Genomic DNA, 20471 nt, shown 5'->3' with positions numbered 1-20471 from the left:
TTAGATATCATCAAAATTTAAAAACTTGTGCTTTTCAGGCCAGGCGTGGTGGCTCACGCCTGTAATCCTAGCACTTTGGGAGGCCAAGGTGGGCAGATCACTTAAGGTCAGGAGTTTGAGACTAGCCTGGCCAACATGGTGCAACCCCATCTCTACTAAAAATACAAAAATTAGCCAGGTGTGGTTGCGGGCGCCTGTAATCCCAGCTACTTGGGAGGCTGAGGCAGGAGAATCACTTCAACCTGGGAGGCGGAGCTTGCAGTGAGCCGAGATAGTGCCACTGCACTCCAGCCTGGGCAACAGAGTGAGACTTTGTCTCAAAAAAAACAAACAAAAACAAACAAACAAAAAAAAACTTGTGCTTTTCAAAGCCACTATTAAGAGAATGAGAAGTCAAGGCAGTGACAGAAAAAAGAAGTTAGCAAATTATATATCTGATAATGGATTTGTATCCAGAAAAAAAAAACTCTCAAAACTCAGTAATAAGAAAACATTCAACTCAATAAAAAATGGCCAAAATAACTTGAATAGACACTTCACTAAGAAAAGTCTACAAATGGCAAATAAGCAAATGAGTAAATCCTCAGCAGTTAGTGGGGAAATGAAATTTAAACCACAACAAGATTACACTACACATTTATTAGAAAAAGAAAGGTTAAGAAGGCTGATCATGCTGGTGATGATATGGAAGAACTGCACCTTCAATGCTGGTGACAATGTACAATGGTACACTAAACTCCAAAAAACAGTTTTAGTATTTTTTAAACACTCTTGAGTATTTACTCGGTGAAAAGGAAAATGTATATTCATACGAAGAGTTGTATGCCAATATTCATAGCAGCTTTATTTATAACACCAAAAGCCAGAAACCAAATGTCCATCAGCAGGTCAATGAATTAACTATGCTTTGTCCATACAAAGAATGTGTGCACACTATTAATGCACCCTACAACTTTGGTGAATTTTGTAACAATTATGCTGAATGAAACAAGCCAGGCAAAAAGATTACATACTATATGACTTCATTTGTATAAAATTTTAGTAAATGCAAACTAATCTATGAAATCAGATAGCTTGTCTGGGGACACGAGATTGAGGTGGCAGAGGAAGGATTGCAGGGAGGGATTACCAAGGGGAGCATGAAACCTTTTAGGGGTAATGTATATATTCATTATCTTGATTGTGGTGACAGCCTCACAAGTTTCACATATGACAAAACTTCTTATTGAGTGGTACAATTTAAATATATGCAGTTCATTATATTTTAGTTATACTTTAATAAAGCCATTAAGAATTAAAACACACACAGAGAGAGAGAGAGAGAGAGAGAGAGAGAGAGAGAGAGAGGCATACTCCAAAGAGAAACAAATGAAGGAAAAGTATAGTTCAAAGTATCTACTTAACAGTAAACTTCTATACTTTAGGTTAGATTCTCAATATATCATAGTCCAGTTACTTTTAAATACCCCTGTTGATCTGATTATAACAGTCTACCTCTCAGGACAACTGTATTCATTAAATGAAGTAATGCTTATTAAAGCTGTTTATAAACTGTATGGCAGTATTAATTTTTATTATCATTACTCTTAAAATAAGCTATTTTGTCAGTAACTAGTATTTTAATTAACAAGATCGAATTTACTTCAAGTACCCCAATTTTCGTTTGCTTGCAAATCACAATGAAAACAATAGTATATTTACCTGAAGAGTATAGCTAAGTGAAATGTCTTCTCATGTGAAATCCATGTATTTCCAATTTGTACAAGCAATGAAGGGGGAAAGAAATGACAGCTGACATAATAAATAGTGGAAAAATGAAAAGTAGGGGTTCCCATTGAACAGAATAGTATGGTAAATGAGGCAATGAAATTTGTCAACCTTTAGGGGCCTATAGTATCCAGACTTTTTAAAAACACTTAAAGAAAGTAAAGAATTTTCTAAGCAATGTCTACACAATTCAAATTTTGACAAGTGAAAACATCAGTCATAATGATTTATTAGAAATCATTTTAGACAAAAATCCAGCTGATTTATTTCTCTTAGAGTTCTTTGCCTTTTTGTAAACTGAATTCATACAAATCTGATGAAAGTAGGTTATTTGTCAGTGTGTAAAACTTGACTGGTTTTTTTTTTGGATCAGTCATAGAAATCAAACTATAATAGAAATATGGAGATGGTTTTGCGGGATACTTTTCTTTAAATATGATAAATCACTCTGTTAATGATAATACAGAGATTTATTAGCCTTTTAAAAAAATCCTATGAAATCATAAACTGACATTGTGTGTGTAGTCTCCACAAAAAAATACAAACCAATCTTAATGATTTGGTTCAGCAAATGTTTCTCTTGTTCCCTATTTGGTGCAGGCTGAACCTTAAACATATTGAAGAATAGCTTGAATTTTTAGCTTCTGTGCCTGCAACTAGTTTTTCTGTCATCTGGGCCACCACTTTGCTTTGAACCATTGTTTAAACATATATTTTCATTCAAAGAAGGGCTTTTGAAATTTAAACCACAGAATAAAATATTTCTAGATAAGAGGCAATGAGACAGTGCTACTAAAGACTGTCATATCTATTTTATATATATATTTCTAAAGCACAGGGTGAGTAGGTGTTACAGAATAATATTTCATTATGGTTCCTAATAGAATTCTGTTTATCCAAAACAAATGTGTTAGAATTTTATTTTGAATATTAACTGCTATAAATAACTGGCTTCATATGCTCCTTTAGAAAAAATAAGTGAACAACAGGTAAATTAGACATTAATCAAGCTTTAGAAGAACATTAGCAAACACTAACAAAACTTGTATACTACTCTTAAAATTACAATAGCTTAAGGCATCATAATTTCAATAACTACATTCCTCCATTAACATTTTTGGTTCAGAAAACTGGAATGTGAGAAGAGCTTTATATTGGCCTTTGATATGATGTTTTACCTTGTAAACATTCAATTTGGAGACATGCTTGTAGTTTTAGAAACATAAAGCATTTAAAGTTATTTAGATACACTAAAACTTGATGTTAATATCTGGTTCTCTTTTATATTCATTTAATTATTACTTAAACTAATGGTTTGAAAATAATTTTGAGGTGGTCAGTACCACTCATAATTCATTTTTAAAGCATAACTACTTATTTACACCTTTTCTATTATTTCTAAAATCATCCTAAGAGATTACTAACATGAAAATTCACATTGAAATGATTCAAAACAAAGCAACTGAGAGGAAAGATGAAAATGAAGGGCAAGAGAAATAAAGTAACAGGAAAATGGGATAAACTAGTCACACTGAATAATCAATAACTTTATTCAAATATTCCTGACAGCTAAAATGAAAATAAATTAGTAAATAAAATCGCACTGAACCTTTTTTTTTTCTTCAGATGAAAGGAACTAGATTCTGCAAGGCATTGCCCAGTAGACACAAAGCAGTTGATACATTAGACCGTGACTTAGCAAACATCCACTAATGCCTTTAAATGGATGGTGGGTTTCTTGGGTGCACTAAGAGAAAATTATCAATTTTATTGTTTTCCAGTGATTTGAGCTCATAAAGGAATATATCCTGAAGATAGAGTATCATTTGGGGTTTTTCTGTAAATAAAACATCTAAATTCAGTCAAGCTTAAATGTTGGTCCATTCACATTTGAATTATGTTAGCATTCTTTTCTCTTAATAAAAATAGAACTCACATAAACAAGATGCAGGGATGTAGATACTAACATTAGTGGCTGGTCATGAAAACTATGATACAAACTTTTTCTCCTACTCAGACCCATCACATTTCTTCACAGGTTTGGTTCACAGAGTTGCTTGTGAATAATGTTATTAGAGAATGGATTTGCTTCGATACAACTTGGTAAAGAGACTAAAATGTAATAAAGATACAAATTGTCTAGATATTTTTGGTTATGCTATTTGTTATCTGTGCAACTCGTAGAATAATTGGCCATTACTGGCTAATGAAATATCTATGCCAGCTTGTAACAGCTGTCTTGGAACTAAACAAACTAAAAATTTTGGAGAAGTTAAATATGAGCTTTGTTAGGCAATTTCATGAGGATCTAGAAGATGGTAAGACAAATCCTAGAGTTATGAGAAGATAGGTGATGTATGAACTGAGTGTTAAAGAACTGACAGAAGTTAGCTATGTCAAGAATAAGAAAGGCATTTGAGGAACAGAATACCACATCTATGGAATTAGAATATGGATCATAAACCTAGCCCTCTTGCATTAATAACATTCATTTCTTCTCTTTCATGACCTCACAAAATCTCATCATATGAGTATTTCTCTGGAGAATGTAAGCATATACTGTATTGGTAAACCAACAAAAATACTCATCTACTATCTAACCAATCATGAATACTATCTGTTTATGTTATTCATCTATATATATATATATATATATATAAAATTTATGTGTATGTGAGTCTATGTTAGTGTAAAAACTAAATATTTATGAGGTCCCAAAATGTAAGTCTCTAGTAGTAGTTACTGTAGAAGCTATAATGTAACAATGATATATGGATAAAAATATTAGAGTATTAGATGTCTCTATAAAAATAAATGCTGAATGGTACTCGCAAGACATCCTGAATGAATTGGAACTAGGATAGTAAAGGAAATTATAAAATTATGGAACTCCAAAAGATGGACAGGAATTAAATGCATAAAAAGAAAAAGAAATTGAATGAAAATTATACAAAAATAGTAATGTATAAAGTATACATTTTCATTTCCATTAATAAATAAAGAAGTGAATGATATTTTATAGGGCTTATCCAGAAATACACATTGGAAATAAGTTTTGTTGGAAAATCAGTCTAATTGAGAAAGTTTTTCTGTCTTCTTTTTTTTTTATTATTATTATACTTTAGGTTTTAGGGTACATGTGCACAATGTGCAGGTTCGTTACATATGTATCCATGTGCCATGTTGATTTCCTGCACCCATTAACTCGTCATTTAGCATTAGGTATATCTCCTGATGCTGTCCCTCCCCCATCCCCCAACCCCACAACAGTCCAGGGAGTGTGATGTTCCCCTTCCTGTGTCCATGAGTTCTCATTGTTCAATTCCCACCTGTGAGTGAGAACATGCGGTGTTTGGTTTTTTGTCCTTGCGATAGTTTACTGAGAATGATGTTTTCCAGTTTCATCCATGTCCCTACAAAGGACGTGAACTCATCCTTTTTTGTGGCTGCATAGTATTCCATGGTGTATATGTGCCACATTTTCTTAATCCAGTCTATCGTTGTTGGACATTTGGGTTGGTTCCAACTCTTTGCTATTGTGAATAGTGCCACAATAAACATACGTGTGCATGTGTCTTTATAGCAGCATGATTTATAGTCCTTTGGGTATATACCCAGTAATGGGATGGCTGGGTCAAATGGTATTTCTAGTTCTAGATCCCTGAGGAATCGCCACACTGACTTCCACAATGGTTGAACTAGTTTACAGTCCCACCAACAGTGTAAAAGTGTTCCTATTTCTCCACATCCTCTCCAGCACCTGTTGTTTCCTGATTTTTTTAATGATGGCCATTCTAACTGGTATGAGATGGTATCTCACTGTGGTTTTGATTGGCATTTCTCTGATGGCCAGTGATGATGAACATTTCTTCATGTGTTTTTTGGCTGCATAAATGTCTTCTTTTGAGAAGTGTCTGTTCATGTCCTTTGCCCACTTTTTGATGGGGTTGTTTGTTTTTTTCTTGTAAATTTGTTTGAGTTCATTGTAGACTCTGGATATTAGCCCTTTGTCAGATGAGTAGGTTGCAAAAATTTTCTCCCATTCTGTAGGTTGCCTGTTCACTCTGATGGTAGTTTCTTTTGCTGTGCAGAAGCTCTTTAGTTTAATGAGATCCCATTTGTCAATTTTGGCTTTTGTTGCCATTGCTTTTGGTGTTTTAGACATGAAGTCCTTGCCCACGCCTATGTCCTGAATGGTATTGCCTAGGTTTTCTTGTAGGATTTTAATGGTTTTAGGTCTAACATTTAAGTCTTTAATCCGTCTTGAATTAATTTTTGTAAGTGATACCATTAGATGGAAATAAAGGTACACACAAGAAAAATAAACAATTAACTTCTGAACCATGATAAAAACACTTTTGAAAATATTATTCTTTAACAAATACAAGAATATTTTAAACACACTAAGAAGAATGTCCCTGTATATAGCAACAAGCCAGGAATACCTGGCTTTTTAGTGAGTTTCAGTACATTAAGTAACCAACACTCTCATTAGAGACCAATGTCGAAAATGTCAACTTTGAGAAATATACTTCATTGCTGTAGCTTTCTGACCCTTCTCTGCTCATATGAACAGATATTCCATGTGCATGTTACCCTTAAAAGTCTTTATAATCTTTCTGATTCCAAAGATAAAGGACTTAAATTCAGCCGTTTGAATTTATGGCAATAAAAACAGCTATATGTTAATGTGCTCAGAATTATTTAACAGACAAGTTTCATATCCCCCTAAGGCCAGATTTCACTAGAGCCTCCCATTAAGTGTGCTTAATCAAACAAAATGGTGCTGAAAATTAAGTCAATTATCCTGCTGATTTACATTTGAAATGTCCCTGAAATATTCTAATAAAGAAATGTTTAACTTTCTTTTAAATCTAAATATATGCTGCCATGAATTGACTTTTAGCTATTTATTTTACAAATTAGGGTTTCATTTTTCTTACATGGAAAGGGAAAGTTAAAGTAAATAACTTGTAAAAAAAATAGCTTTAAAATTTTAAAAAGCATTTATACAGATTGGGTTTGATTAATGAGCTACAACTGCCATTAAATTCAAATGAAATGTGCAAATAAGTTTAAGTCAGGGAATTTACTGGTTAATTTTAAAATGATTGCCAGTTCTTGGGCATACTCAGTCCCTGGTCTTGGTTTCCTAGAATTTATGCTAGAGGGAGACAATAGACAATAAATGAGTAAGCAGAAATATTATTCTGTTAATTTCAGATAAAGTCAAGTGCCTAGAAGAAAATAAAATAAGGTAAAATGTGAATGACAGAGGTGGAGGATGAAGGGTAGAGAACTACATTACCTAGAGTGGTCAGAGAAACCCTCCCAGGGGACATTTGGGCTGATACCAGATGACAGGAAGCATCTATCTATGCAAGGATTTGCAGGGGGGGAACATTCAGCATAGAAAAAAATGATAAATGCAAAAGGCCTTATGCAGCTATGAAGTGAGCTTAATTCTCCTGTTCCAAATCTATAGGATCACAAATATCCTAAAGAATTGGGAGGGTTAAGAGAGAAGTCATCCTCTCAGAATAATGTTTTGGTTGACTGATGAGTGATTTGTTCAGCATACAATTAATGTGTAGCTATTTGCCACATACAATCACACACTACATAATGGTGTTTTGGTCAACAACGACACATATACAATGGTGGTCCCATAGGATACTACTGTATTTTTACTATACCTTTTCTATATGTAGATATTTTTAGAAACACAAATACTTACCATTGTGTTACAGTTGCCCACAGCATTCATTACAGACACATGCTTTTCAAGTTTGTAAGCCGTACCATCTAGGTTTGTATAAGAACATTCTGTAATGTTCACATGGTAATGAAATCACCTAATGGTGCATTCCTCAAACTGTATCCCATTCTTTCAGTGTTGCATGTACACCGAGTACAGTTACAAAAGATGTACAAGAGATGTTTTCTAAGAGTTTATATTTTGATGAAGCCTTACATTTGAATAATACATAATAAATAAATAATAATAAAATCATTTTACAACTATTGTTATAATGGATCTAGTATAGATTAAATATATAAGAAGGTTTTTTCTCTTTTTTTTATCTTGAATACATTTTGTAACATTTGCATTATACTTCAGATCACCTCTAAGTATCAGCCAGCTATAAATCAACCCTCATTTTACCTATCAATCAATATAAATATTCACATACCTAAACCTGCAGTAGACCCTGTGGATGGCATATACGCAGGGTGTGGTTCTTGATTTCTTTCACTGTGTGGGTATGTAAGATAGCAAATAGCACCTGATAATGTACTAAGTTCTAGGTATCATTTGAAGGTGCAGATATATAGTGCATTAAGTTCAAAGGAGGGAAAGATTGCTGTGGTCTAAGACATTCATGGAAGAATTTATAAAAAAAAATTTAAGGGTATATGTAGTCTTGTGAAAAGAAGCAGAAAAGCATGGCCTGGAAATCTGTGTACTCTCAGTTTACAAAGTTCTCTGCTGCTATGCTCCTTGATATAGTTTGGCTGTGTCCCCACCCAAATCTCATCTTGAACTTTAGTTCCTGTAGTCTCCACGTGTCATGGAAGGGATCCAGTGGGAAGTAATTTAATCCTGGGGGTGGTTACCCCCATGCTGCTCTTGGCACTTCTTGCTTGGCATTTCTCCTTACTGCTGCCATGTGAAGAAGGCCATGTTTGCTTCCCCTTCCACCATGATTATAAGTTTCGTGAAGCCTTACAAGCCATGCTGAACAGTAAGTCAACTAAACCTCTTTCTTTATAAATTACCCAGTCTTGGGTATGTGTTTATTAGCAGCATGAGAATGGACTAATACAGTAAATTGGTACTGGGGGTACCCAAAAGATACCCAAAAATGTAGAAGTGACTTTGGAACTGGGTAACAGGCAAAGGTTAGAAGAGTTTTGAGGGCTCAGAAGACAGGAAGATGTGGGAAAATTTGGAATTTCCTAGAGACTTGTTGAATGGCTTCGAACAAAATGCTAATAGTGATATGGGCAATAAAGTTCAGGATGAGGTGGTCTCAGAGATGGGGAACTTGTTGGGAACTGCAGTAAAGGTCACTCTTGCTATGCAAAGAGAGCAGCAGCATTTTGTGCATGCCCTAAAGATCTGTGGAACTTTGAACTTGAGAGAGACAATTTAAGGTATCTGGCAGAATAAATTTCTAAGCAGCAAACCATTTAAGATGAAGCAGAGCATAAAAGTTTGAAAAATTTGCAGCCTGTTGATGCAATAGAAAAGAAAAACTCATTTTCTGTGGAGAAATTCAAGCCTGTTGCAGAAGTTTGCATAAGTAACAAGGAGCCAAATATTAACCACCATGACAATGGGGAAAAGGTTTCCAGGGCTTGTCAGAGACCTTCACAGCAGCTCTTCCCATCACAGGCCTGGAGGCCTAGGAAGGAAAAGTAGTAGTGAGCTGAGCCTAGGGCCTCCTTGCTTGTGTGCAGCCTTGGGACTTGGTGCCCTGCATCCCAGATGCTCTAGCTATGGGTAAAAGGAATCAATATACAGTTCAGGCCATTGTTTTAGGGGGTGCAAGCCCCCAGCCTTGGCACTTCCACATGGTGTTAGGCCTGTGGGTTCACAGAAGTCAAGAATTGAGGTTGGGGGATCTGTGCCTAGGTTTCAGAGGATGTGTGGAAATGCCTGGATGTCCAGGCAGAGGTATGCTGCAGGAGTGGAGCCCTCATGGAGACCCTCTTGCTAGGGCAGTGTGGAATAGAAATGTGGGGTGCAAGCCCCCACATAGAGTCCCCCCTGGACATTGTCTAGTGGATCTTTGAGAAGAGGGCCACAGTCCTCCAGACCCCAGAATGGTAGCTCCACCAACAGCTTGCACTGTGTACCTGGAAAAGCCACAGGCATTCAGCCCCAACCCATGAAAGCTGACAGGAGAGGGACTGTCCCCTGCAAAGCCACAGGGATGGAGCTACCCAAGGCCGTGGGAGCCCACCTCTTCTATCAGTGTGACCTGGATGTGAGACGTGGAGTCGAAGAAGATCACTCTGTAACCTTAAGGTTTAATGACTGCCCTGTTGGATTTTGGACTTGCATTGGGCCTGTAGCTTCTTTGTTTTGGCCAATTTCTCCCATTTGGAATGGGTGTATTTACCCAATGCCTGTACCCGCATTGTATCTAGGAGGTAACTAATTGCTTTTGATTTTGCAGGCTCATAGGCAGAAAGGACTTGCCTTGTCTCAGATGAGACTGTGGACTGTGGATGCTTTTCTTTTCTTTTCTTTTCTCTTCTTTTCTTTTCTCTTCTTTTCTTTTCTCTTTTCTCTTTTGTTTTCTTTCTTTCTTTTTTTTTGATGGAGTCTCACTCTGTTGTGCAGGCTGGAGTACAGTGGCACAATCTCAGCTCACTGCAACCTCCTCTTCCTGGGTTCAAGCAATTCTCATGCCTCAGCCTCCCAAGTAGCTGGGACTACAGGTGTGGGCCACCACATCTGGTTAATTTTTGTATTTTGAGTAGAAACGGAAAATGCAACATCTGCATCTTCACCATATTGGCCAGGCTGGTCTTGAACTCCTGACCTCAGGTGATCCACCCACCATTGCCTCCCAAAGTGCTGGCATTAAAGGCATGAACCACCGGGCCCTGTCGGACTGTGGACTTTTGAGTTCATACTGAAATAGGTTCAGATTTTGAGTTACTGCTGAAATGAGTTAAGATGCCTCCTCATTGGGAATGCATGATTGCTTTTGAAATGTGATGACATGAGATTTGGAAGGGGTGGAATGATATGATTTGTGTGTGTCCTCACCCAAATTGCATCTTGAATTGTAGTTCCCATAATCCCCACATGTTGGAGGGATCTGGTGGGAGGTAATTTAATCATGGGGATGGTTAGTTGAGTGCTGCTGTTCTCATGATGGTGAGTGATTCTCACAAGATCTGATGGTTTTACAAAGGGCTTTTCCCCCTTTTGCTGGGTGCTTCTTGCTGCTACCATGTGAAGAAGGACGTGTTTGCTTCCCCTTCCACCATGAGTGTACATTTCCTAAGGCCTTCCTAGCCATGCTGAACCGTGAGTCAATTAAACCTCTTTCCTTTATAATTTACCCACTCTTGGGCATGTCTTTATTAGCAACATGGGAACAGACTAATATATTCCTACTTTGTTCTTTGAGGCATATCTAAGTTTAGAGTAGAACATCTGATTTCCCGCCTTTTGTTTTCCCTATGGAAGATTACATGAATGAAGTAGTACTAAAGCGTTACATGTGTATCTTATAAAACTAAGATTTAAATGGCAGGATTAATAAAGTATTTATTAAAAATTCAATAAATTGAACCTATTACTTTTATATACCTATATCTGATCCCTTAAAGACATCTAGGACAAAATTCCAAATCTGTTGTTTTTGTATATGTTCAGTTAGGAAACCTACTGCACCTTGCTCGTCAAAATTAATGCATTCAAAATCAAATCTATGTATTTTTTATTAAAGAGCCAAATTTAAATCTCTATGGTAACGACTGCAATAAATGTGCAACATCTTAAGCTATGATTATATTGTCACACTTGGTGATGTCTATCTTCAGTACATGACTACCAATCGTTTTACTGTTGTTCTAGTCAACCAGAAATGTAGTTAAAAAAGGAAACCAATTATGAGATTTATTTAAATAAGACTGAACAATTTCTGCAATAACAGATTCTAGATACTAGGACTGACTCTGAGTGTGTGAGATAATGTTGAGGGGAGAATTTCATCCAACTGTAAAAAATTGAGTAGTAAGTACCAATACTTAATTACTACTGAGAATTAAGTACAATTGAAAAGCTAGCTGTTGATTTTCAGTACTACCCTTAAAAATTATATTCAACCAAACAATATTTACAACATTTTCAAAATTCCAAATTTGATGCATTAAAAATTCTAAAAATGTTTTATAATTGTCAAGCTAACCATGTGGTTACACTGCAAATATGCCAAAATTGAAATAAACATTTTTGGTTTGGAATTATTAGCATTTCTGTACTGCCACCATGATACACCTGCATGTGATAGTATATTTCTGCATGCCCTACTCTATCATCAAAGTTCTGGCAACATTTTCCCACTTACTTTCTTACTCCATAGCCTAGTAATATGTGATCCCTGACCAAAATATTTTTTTCTCTATTTTAATTGGTCAACCAAATTCTGTATTTACTTTTTAAAATCCTATATTTTAGTTGGTCAACCAACTTTATATTCCATATTATTAATTGGCTAATAAAAGCTATTTGCATTTGAGAAAAACATCATAACTTATGGAATTCCTAAATTAAGATAAAAATCTGCACAAAACTTTAAGCGTACTGTGTCCCACACTAATCCTGTAATGGTCTATTTGGATAGTAATTAGACCTGATGGAAGACTACTGCTCCTTGATCATTTCTGTGACCCTACAAGAGAAGGCCTTAGTAACTGCAAGATTTCTTTTCATATTTGGAGAACAAAATGGAAGCTCTTGATTCTATAAAGTTATGGAAAGTTAAAGATGTACCAGGAGCAGTTGGAAATGTGTTGCAGAGTTGAGGCAAAGGATGAGGAATTAAATGGATGTATGAGGATTGATTAATTTGCCAAGGAAGAAAATAGGGAGAGCAAAAGAGCAAGGCATGTCCTTAGGTAGCACCTACTTTAGGGGTGGGAGAAAGAAGAAAAAGTGATTGCTAAGTCAAAACTGTCAGTGAAGAACAAATAAAATGTCACAAAAACTTAGAAAGTTATGGTGATTGTCAACAGTGTCAAATGCTACAGAGAAGTCAAGAAGTAAGAATAATGTAAGCTCATAAAAAGGTTTCATGAGCAGTTTCAGATGATGGAGTCAAGATAGTGGAATATAAGATGTTAAGATAATTGGATTGTGAAAACATGTAGTGGGGGAAAAATGTTTTTAAGACATTTGCCAGCAAATAAGAAGGAAAAATCATAGTAACTTTAAGGTTAAATATGAACAAAGTAATTATTTTGTATTTTCTATCATTTCATTTTATCATAAATTTAAAATAAAATATCATCTATTATATTTTATATAGGTAAAATATCTAAAAATGAATAAGGAAGTATTTTTAAATATGAAGTGATATCTAAAAAGAAAAAGGAAGGGATAATTGATGAGATAAATACCTACAGATATTGGACAAATGGTATACCAATAAAGAATATCTGTGTAACACTTAGTTTACATTGCAGTTTCACACTCATTATTTTACTATGTCCTTACCAGAACACTCTGGATTAGTTCTTATTATCATCTTATTCTATAGTTGAAGGTTCTGAGCCTCAGATAAATTGTCATGTGCCTAGAAATTGGCAGGGCTAAACATCAAACTCACATCTCCTGACTTCAAGTCTAGTGCCCCCTTAATACGAGTTCAGGAGACCAAGGGCAAGGGTGAACTTTAGAGAAGAGGATTGACTTTCTTTCCTAAAATGGAAAGAAGAAACTAAGGATATTTGAGACATTTCAAGGTAGAAATGAGTAGAAAATCAGGTCAGCTCTTTTTGATCTCAAGGAAAGTGGAGGCAAGTGATTATTTTCAGAGAAGGTGGAATTTATATGGAGCTTGATAACAGGTGAAAATTTTGGATTAATCACAGCTTCTTCAACAAGCATTTGAATGAGCATTTGATGTTCTCTATGGAGCAACTTTTAAATTTCACAAGAATAACATTTTGAAGTACTATGTACCAAGGAAATTGTCTTTACTGGTCTTTAAGCATCAAATCTAGAGAAATAAACTTTGCACTCCACTCTCCTTGTTTGTGACTGATAAGTTAGCAAAGTAATATGCCAAATGTTGCTATTTCATGGTTATTTATTTACTCTTCTAAAGTGTAATGTAACCTTCATTGACTATTACCAATTAATTTTTTTAATTAAAAAACTGTCAAAAGTAGAGTGTTAATTTCCTTCTTAGGAGGTTTGTGGGTTTCTTGAATAAGTACTTGAGGTGACGTTAACATGGATATTTTTAGGTGTTTCACATTGGTTCTTGCCAAACGGTATATAGCAAAAAAAAAAAAGTGCCTGTAAGATGAGTTTTGAGAGGTACTCATATTTTCCATTGACAGCATTAGAATTTTAGATATGCCCCCTAGGGAAAGTACTTATTTGAAGCAAAACTTACAGCTTTAAAAAATAATGTCTTAGGTTCTTGACTAGAAACAAAATGACTCTAGCTGATTAAAAGCCAGGAGAAAGGCATCCTGTCTATGATGATGGTGGGGGTGAGAACTTCTCAAGTCCCCTTCTTGTAGGCATGAGAGACTGTTTATTTATTTATTTTACTGTCAAATGCAAACTGATGACTAGACTTTAACTTTAATCTGCCCAGTTTTGACATTCACAACTAGACTGGCCTGTAAGCTACTAGAGAGCTATGTATTATTATTATTCTTTTTCTATGCCCCAGAGCCCAGCATTGTGCTTGACAACACACAAACTAATTGGCTAATATATATTTGCTGAATATATGCCAGCAAGGATCTTAGAAAAAATTCTTGGGAGGAGACAGGTTGTCCTATTTCCTCAAATTTATCACAATTTCACAATTCTCTATATTTGGGACACACATGACCACTTTACAAATTACACAGGAAATTTAATTGCAACTGAAATTCTGTAACTCCAGTTAGGAGAGGTGGACATTTACAGATGGAGAGACTGAAGGAAAACTTTTTCTGAGCTACCAGGTTTTCTTTTCCACTCAAGTTCTTTTTATGTATTGCTGGCATCTGCGAAAGAGCAGGAGATGCCATATATTGCAGCTGGGTACCCAGGTGGTCTACTGATATTCAAAGGGGACTGGTTTGGCATGAATTCTAGGGCAGCATCACGCAGCTGTCATGAGCCACTCTGTGGCTAGAAGCAGCAGATGTTACTGATATCTGAAAAGCAGTCATATCATCAGACATGGGAGAAGACCAATGGAAAATGCAAAGTATCTGACCTACATATCATTTAAGAAATCACACACATTTTCCATTCAGTTTTCAAATTTATATCCACATACAATTTTTTTCACAGTTGAGAGTAGTTGATAGGCTTAATTATACAACAAGGAAAACAAAAATTCCAATAATTCTACTTTTGTCTTAATAATCACTTAAATGTACTGAAAATACTTTCAAAGCCTCCAGGATGTATTATACCTTAAAATTATTAATTATTAAAAGATGAAAAAGTGTTACTGTATCATATATTATTTTTGTTTCCTTTCTTCATGAGTTACTATTTGAAACAATCTGTGCTCATAAAAAAGCAATGCTTGTTTATAATGTGAAAACCTAAGCGTTAATTTCTTAAGCAGAACCATCTTATATTATGTAGGATTTTTAATATCTGACAGATGGACTTACATTTTTTATTTCTTGCCTGTTATATTCATACATTTTATTTACACAGAGAATGGAAGATTTGCCATAATACAATCAGAACCATGTGTTGTATTGTTGATCTAAAGGACAATTGGGATTTTCTGAAATATCAGCAGCCCTAATAAGATGTGGAGTAATGACATATAACAATTTTTCTGATCCCCAGAAAACACAGAAGCCATAAAGTGTGGTGATCAATCCTAAAGGTCAGAAAACTCCAAGGCAAAGAAAGTTGTTGAAAGGCAAAAAGTGACAGTAGATTGTACATTATGAAATGTTGGCATGTGTGTTTTAAGGGTAGCTTCACTATGTTTTTGAGCTGCTAGGAATGGGTTTCTGGTTTTGAGAGGAGTGGTAGATGAGATTAAAGGCTCCATCTGTGATCAACACCACTTCACCATACCTCTCACACACACTGGTTCGTGCACATTTTGTTCTTCAACACATCCTCTCCTTCAACTCTACATTCAGTCTATACACACCTTTGCATTCTTTCACTCTACTTTTTCCTCTCCCTTTCCACACCCCGACTCTGCCCCCACCAGCTGCTCCCTCAAAAGTTAGTTGCTAGGCCTTTGGAAAAGCAAAAGATAAAGTATGATTGAGAGGCATCCTTTAAAAAAACCTACTTCAAGGTCAATTTGCTAATTCCTTTAGAAAATGAGTAAGTATGAAAAGGATCATTTCGAATTTGGGGCTTTCAGGAACTTCATTACTAAATTAAGACAGAAAGTACTTGATAAGGGAAAATACTTGATAATTGGACATTTTAGAAGCAAACTGACATTGATGGGATAAATACATGGGATGGATTCAACTCAGCATTGTCTACGTTTAATGCCAACTTTAACATCTCCAAATTACCCTAATAAGGCTATGACCTGAAAAATTATCCTAAAGGAGAACAAAAGTGCTCTTCCATTTTTTTCTCATTTTAAAACATCTGTGAGGTTTCTAAACGAGAGGAATTCCCGTATTTGAGGGGGAAAAACACATTTATTGCCTCATGGTAAGTTTTATAGTCTCAGCTCCTTTATTCTTTCTCTTGTTCATAGAATCATATTTTTATTATGTTCTTTTAATACAACTAAAGTAAAATAAGCTTGCTTAAGTAGGAAACATTTTATTTCAATTTCGGAGGGTTATATCATTCCCATCTAAAAATATAATCTCTACAAGTGGTTTGTGTACCCTAGGTAAAAAGACTAATCTAAATCATAAATATATGGCCAAAAACACAAAGCCATCATCAACCTCATTCCCTCTTCTTCTGCATGTGAGTTTGCTAAGGACTCTCCAGATTAAATGACTTGTTCCGAATTCTACAATCAGTTTTTGTCTATTTCAAGAACAGAACGCAGCTTTCCAATTTTAAATGTGATGCTTTTTTTATTTTCCATGCAAAATATTTTGTTTAAAAAAAAACATTAAATTATCAAGTATTGGAAAGAATCCTCAGGTGTGTTGAATCTCCCTGTGGCTTCTGGCAGGTGACCACTTAAAGCTACAATAACTTGATGTAGAAAAATCTTCATCTTGAGATGTTATCATTACATCAGACTTCAACTCTAGCCACCACTCCCAAGTAACATAAATCTAGATTACACTGTGAATTTAAAAATAGGTCAAGAGTCAACCAAACAACTAAGAAGGCATTCTCTCAATCAAAATGACAATGAAGAAAAAGTGGCAAGTTTCATATCAAGAATGAAGAGAAAATACCTACTGTAACCTTTATGCCTGTTCCATTTGAATGACTTTCATGCCTTTTGTGTTTGTGCATGCCAGTTTATCAAGGATCATAGTGCCTTCAGCATCTCAATGAAGGCCTTTTTAGACTTTGTTTCAATTCTAAGAATTACAGGATTTGTCATCAGGCTACTTGAATATATGGAAAGTGGAGAGTTGATATACTGACAGGGATTTTTTAAATATTTTTGAAGCAAACAGGAATATGGAACAAAATATTTTGAAAATTAAGTCACCAGTATCTTCAAGTTTTCCGTTTACCAAAATTGAGAAAATAACAGCTGTTTTTCCCGATTCCATTACATGGTAGATACATTTTGTGTGCCTTGTGTAATTTTTCTGATTTTTCTTTATCAATATTAATAGATGAATGATCAATTATTATTGAGCACTGATATGAGCTAAACTTTTTTTAGACTTTGCAAACACTGAGAGAATGGTATCTTTAATTTCTGATTTTTTTACTGTATATAAATTATACTTTGAGATCGCGCCACTGCACTCCAGCCTGGGCGACAGAGCGAGACTCCGTCTCAAAAAAAAAAAAATTATACTTCAGTTTCATAATGTAGAAACGTGATGCTTTTTCTTTTTTCTTTTTTTTTTTTTTTTTTTGAGACAGAGTCTCGCTCCGTTGCCCAGGCTGGAGTGCAGTGGCGCGACCTTGGCCCACTGCAAGCTCCGCCTCCCGGGTTCACGCCATTCTCCTGCCTCGGCCTCCCGAGTAGCTGGGACTGCAGGCGCCCGCCACCACGCACAGCTAATTTTTTGTATTTTTAGTAGAGACGGGTTTTCACCGTGTTAGCCAGGATGGTCTCAATCTCCTGACCTCGTGAACCGCCGCCAGTCTCGGCCTCCCAAAGTGCTGGGATTACAGGCGTGAGCCACCGCGCCCGGCCAGTGATGCTTTTTCTTAAAGAGATAACATGAGTGGGGCTATAAGGCTAATATATACAAAATACACACACATATACACACACACACATACACACACACACATACACACATCCTCACATCCGCATACATATACATGAACATTTATCTAGATGACAAACTATAGAATTGAGAACTCAGTGGGGTGATACAGAGGTAGATAGATAGTAAGTTCTATAAATCAGTGAAAATTTGAGATAAATGAAAACTATCATAGTCAAAAACTGTTTATAGGAAGAATACAAATGTGGGCTGTGCCTAATAGGGAGGACATAATAGGGAAGGGAAAGTACATATATTCTTTTATTTTTATGTTTATTTGTAATTAACACATAATAACTGTGTATATTTGTAAGATACATTGTGTTGTTATATCTATGTATACATTATAGAAAGAGCCAATCAAGTCAACTAACATATCCATCACCTCCCCAACTTATTTTTATATGTGTGATGAGATGTTAAAATTATACTATTTAAGCAATTTTGAAATATAAAATACATCATCATTAACTGTGGTCACCCTGCAGTGCAATAGATCACTAAAACTTATTCTTCCAGTCTAACTGAAGTTTTTTATCCTTTGACCAACATCTTCTCTTTCCCCATCTCTCCCCGATTCCTGGTAATCTACTTTCTCTTTCTATGAGATTGACTCTTCTAGATTCCTCATGTAAGTGAATTTGTAAAATATTTATCTTTCTGTGCCTGGCTTATTTCATTTAGCATAATGTGCTCCAGTTCCATCCATCTTATCACAAATAACATAATTCCCTTCCTTTTTTCGGCTGTGTAACATGCCATTGTGCATATATATATACACACAATATATATGATATATATTATATATTATATCATATCATATATGTATTATATTATATTATATATATTATATATTATTATATATTATATATTATTATATATTATATATTATTATATTATATATATTATGTATCATATATAATATATGATATGATATATGATATGATATGTAATATATATCATATATATATTATATGATATATAATATATATCATATATATTATATATGATACATAATATATATCATATAATATATATTATATATGATACATAATATATATCATATAATATATATTATATATAATATATAATATAATATATAATATATATCATATATAGTGTGTATATATATGCATCAATGGCTAGATGGATAAAGAAAATGTGAGATATATATATACACACAATATATATGATATATTGTATCATATATATTATATAATATAATATGTAATATATATTATATATCATATATAATATATAATATAATATATAATATATATCATATATAATATAATATATAATATATATCATATATATTGTGTGTGTATATATATATATCTCACATTTTCTTTATCCATCTAGCCATTGATGGCAGGTACTTTGGTTGCATCTGTATCTTGGCTATTCTGAGTAATGCTGAAATCCACATGAGAATGCAGATATCTCCTTCATATATGGATTTCAATTCCTTGGAATATATACCCAGAAGTGGGATTGCTGGATCATATGGTAATTCCAGTTTTAGCTTATTGAGGAACCATCAAACTATCTCCCAAAATAGCTGTACAAATATACATTTCCACCAACAGTGTACAAGGGTTCCCTTTTCTCCACATTCTAATGTGGAGAATGAGGAGTTGGAGAATAACTTTGAAATATAACACTTATTATCATTCATCTTTTTTATAATAGCCATTCTAATAGATGTGAGGTGATATCTCATGTGGTTTTAATTTCCATGTCTTTAATGATTAGTGATGTTGCACATTTTTTCATATATGTTAGTGATTCGTATCTTTTTTTGAGAATTATCTGTTCAGATCACTTGCCTATTTTGAAATTGGGTTATTAGTATTTTTACTGTTAAGTTGTTTGAATTCCTTATTTTTGATACTAGCTCTTTATCAGACATGGTTTGCATATATTTTCTCCCAATCCATGAGTTGTCTCCTCACTCTGTTGTTTCCATTGTTATGCAAGAGCTTTTTACTTTGATGCAATTTAATTTGTCTCTTTTTGCTTTTGTTGCCTATACTTTTGGAGTCCTAGCCAAGATATCATTGCCCAGACTAATATCATGGAGTTGTTTCTCCATGTTTTCTTTGAGGAACTTTACAGTTTCAAGTCTTATATTTAAGTCTATATTTTATCCAATTTGAGTTGATGTTTGTATATGGTGTGAAATAGCACAGTTTTATTCTTTTGCATGTGGATATCAAGTTTTCCCAACATCACATATTAAAGACATTCTCTTTCCCTCGTTATGTGTTCTTGCCACTTCTGTTGAAAATCAATTTATAAATACTTAGGTTTATTTCTGGGCTTTTGATTCTGTTCTACTGGTCTATGTGTTTGTTTTTATGCCAGTCCCATGCTTTTCTGATTTATAATAGCTTTATAGTGTATTTTGAAATCAGGAAATGTGATGCTCAAGCTTTGCTCTTTTTGTTCAAAATTGCTTTGGATATTCAGAGTCTTTTCTGCTTCCAAATGAACTTAAGGATTATTTTTTATATTTCTGTGAAAATAACATTGCAATTTTGATAGGTTTTGCATGGAATCTGTAGATTACTTTAGGTAAT

The 20471-nt window shown here is 34.6% G+C and overlaps 1 protein-coding gene across 5 annotated transcripts in view; it reads left to right on the top strand.

The window, feature by feature from the left end:
• GALNT13 (polypeptide N-acetylgalactosaminyltransferase 13) overlaps positions 1–20471 on the top strand; it is a 595812-nt gene that overhangs the window by 392820 nt on the left and 182521 nt on the right. The window lies entirely within an intron of this gene.

This window comes from Nomascus leucogenys, chromosome 17 (assembly GCF_006542625.1).
Source record: "Nomascus leucogenys isolate Asia chromosome 17, Asia_NLE_v1, whole genome shotgun sequence".
Lineage (NCBI taxonomy): Eukaryota > Metazoa > Chordata > Mammalia > Primates > Hylobatidae > Nomascus > Nomascus leucogenys.
This window is presented reverse-complemented; position numbering and strand designations above follow the sequence as displayed.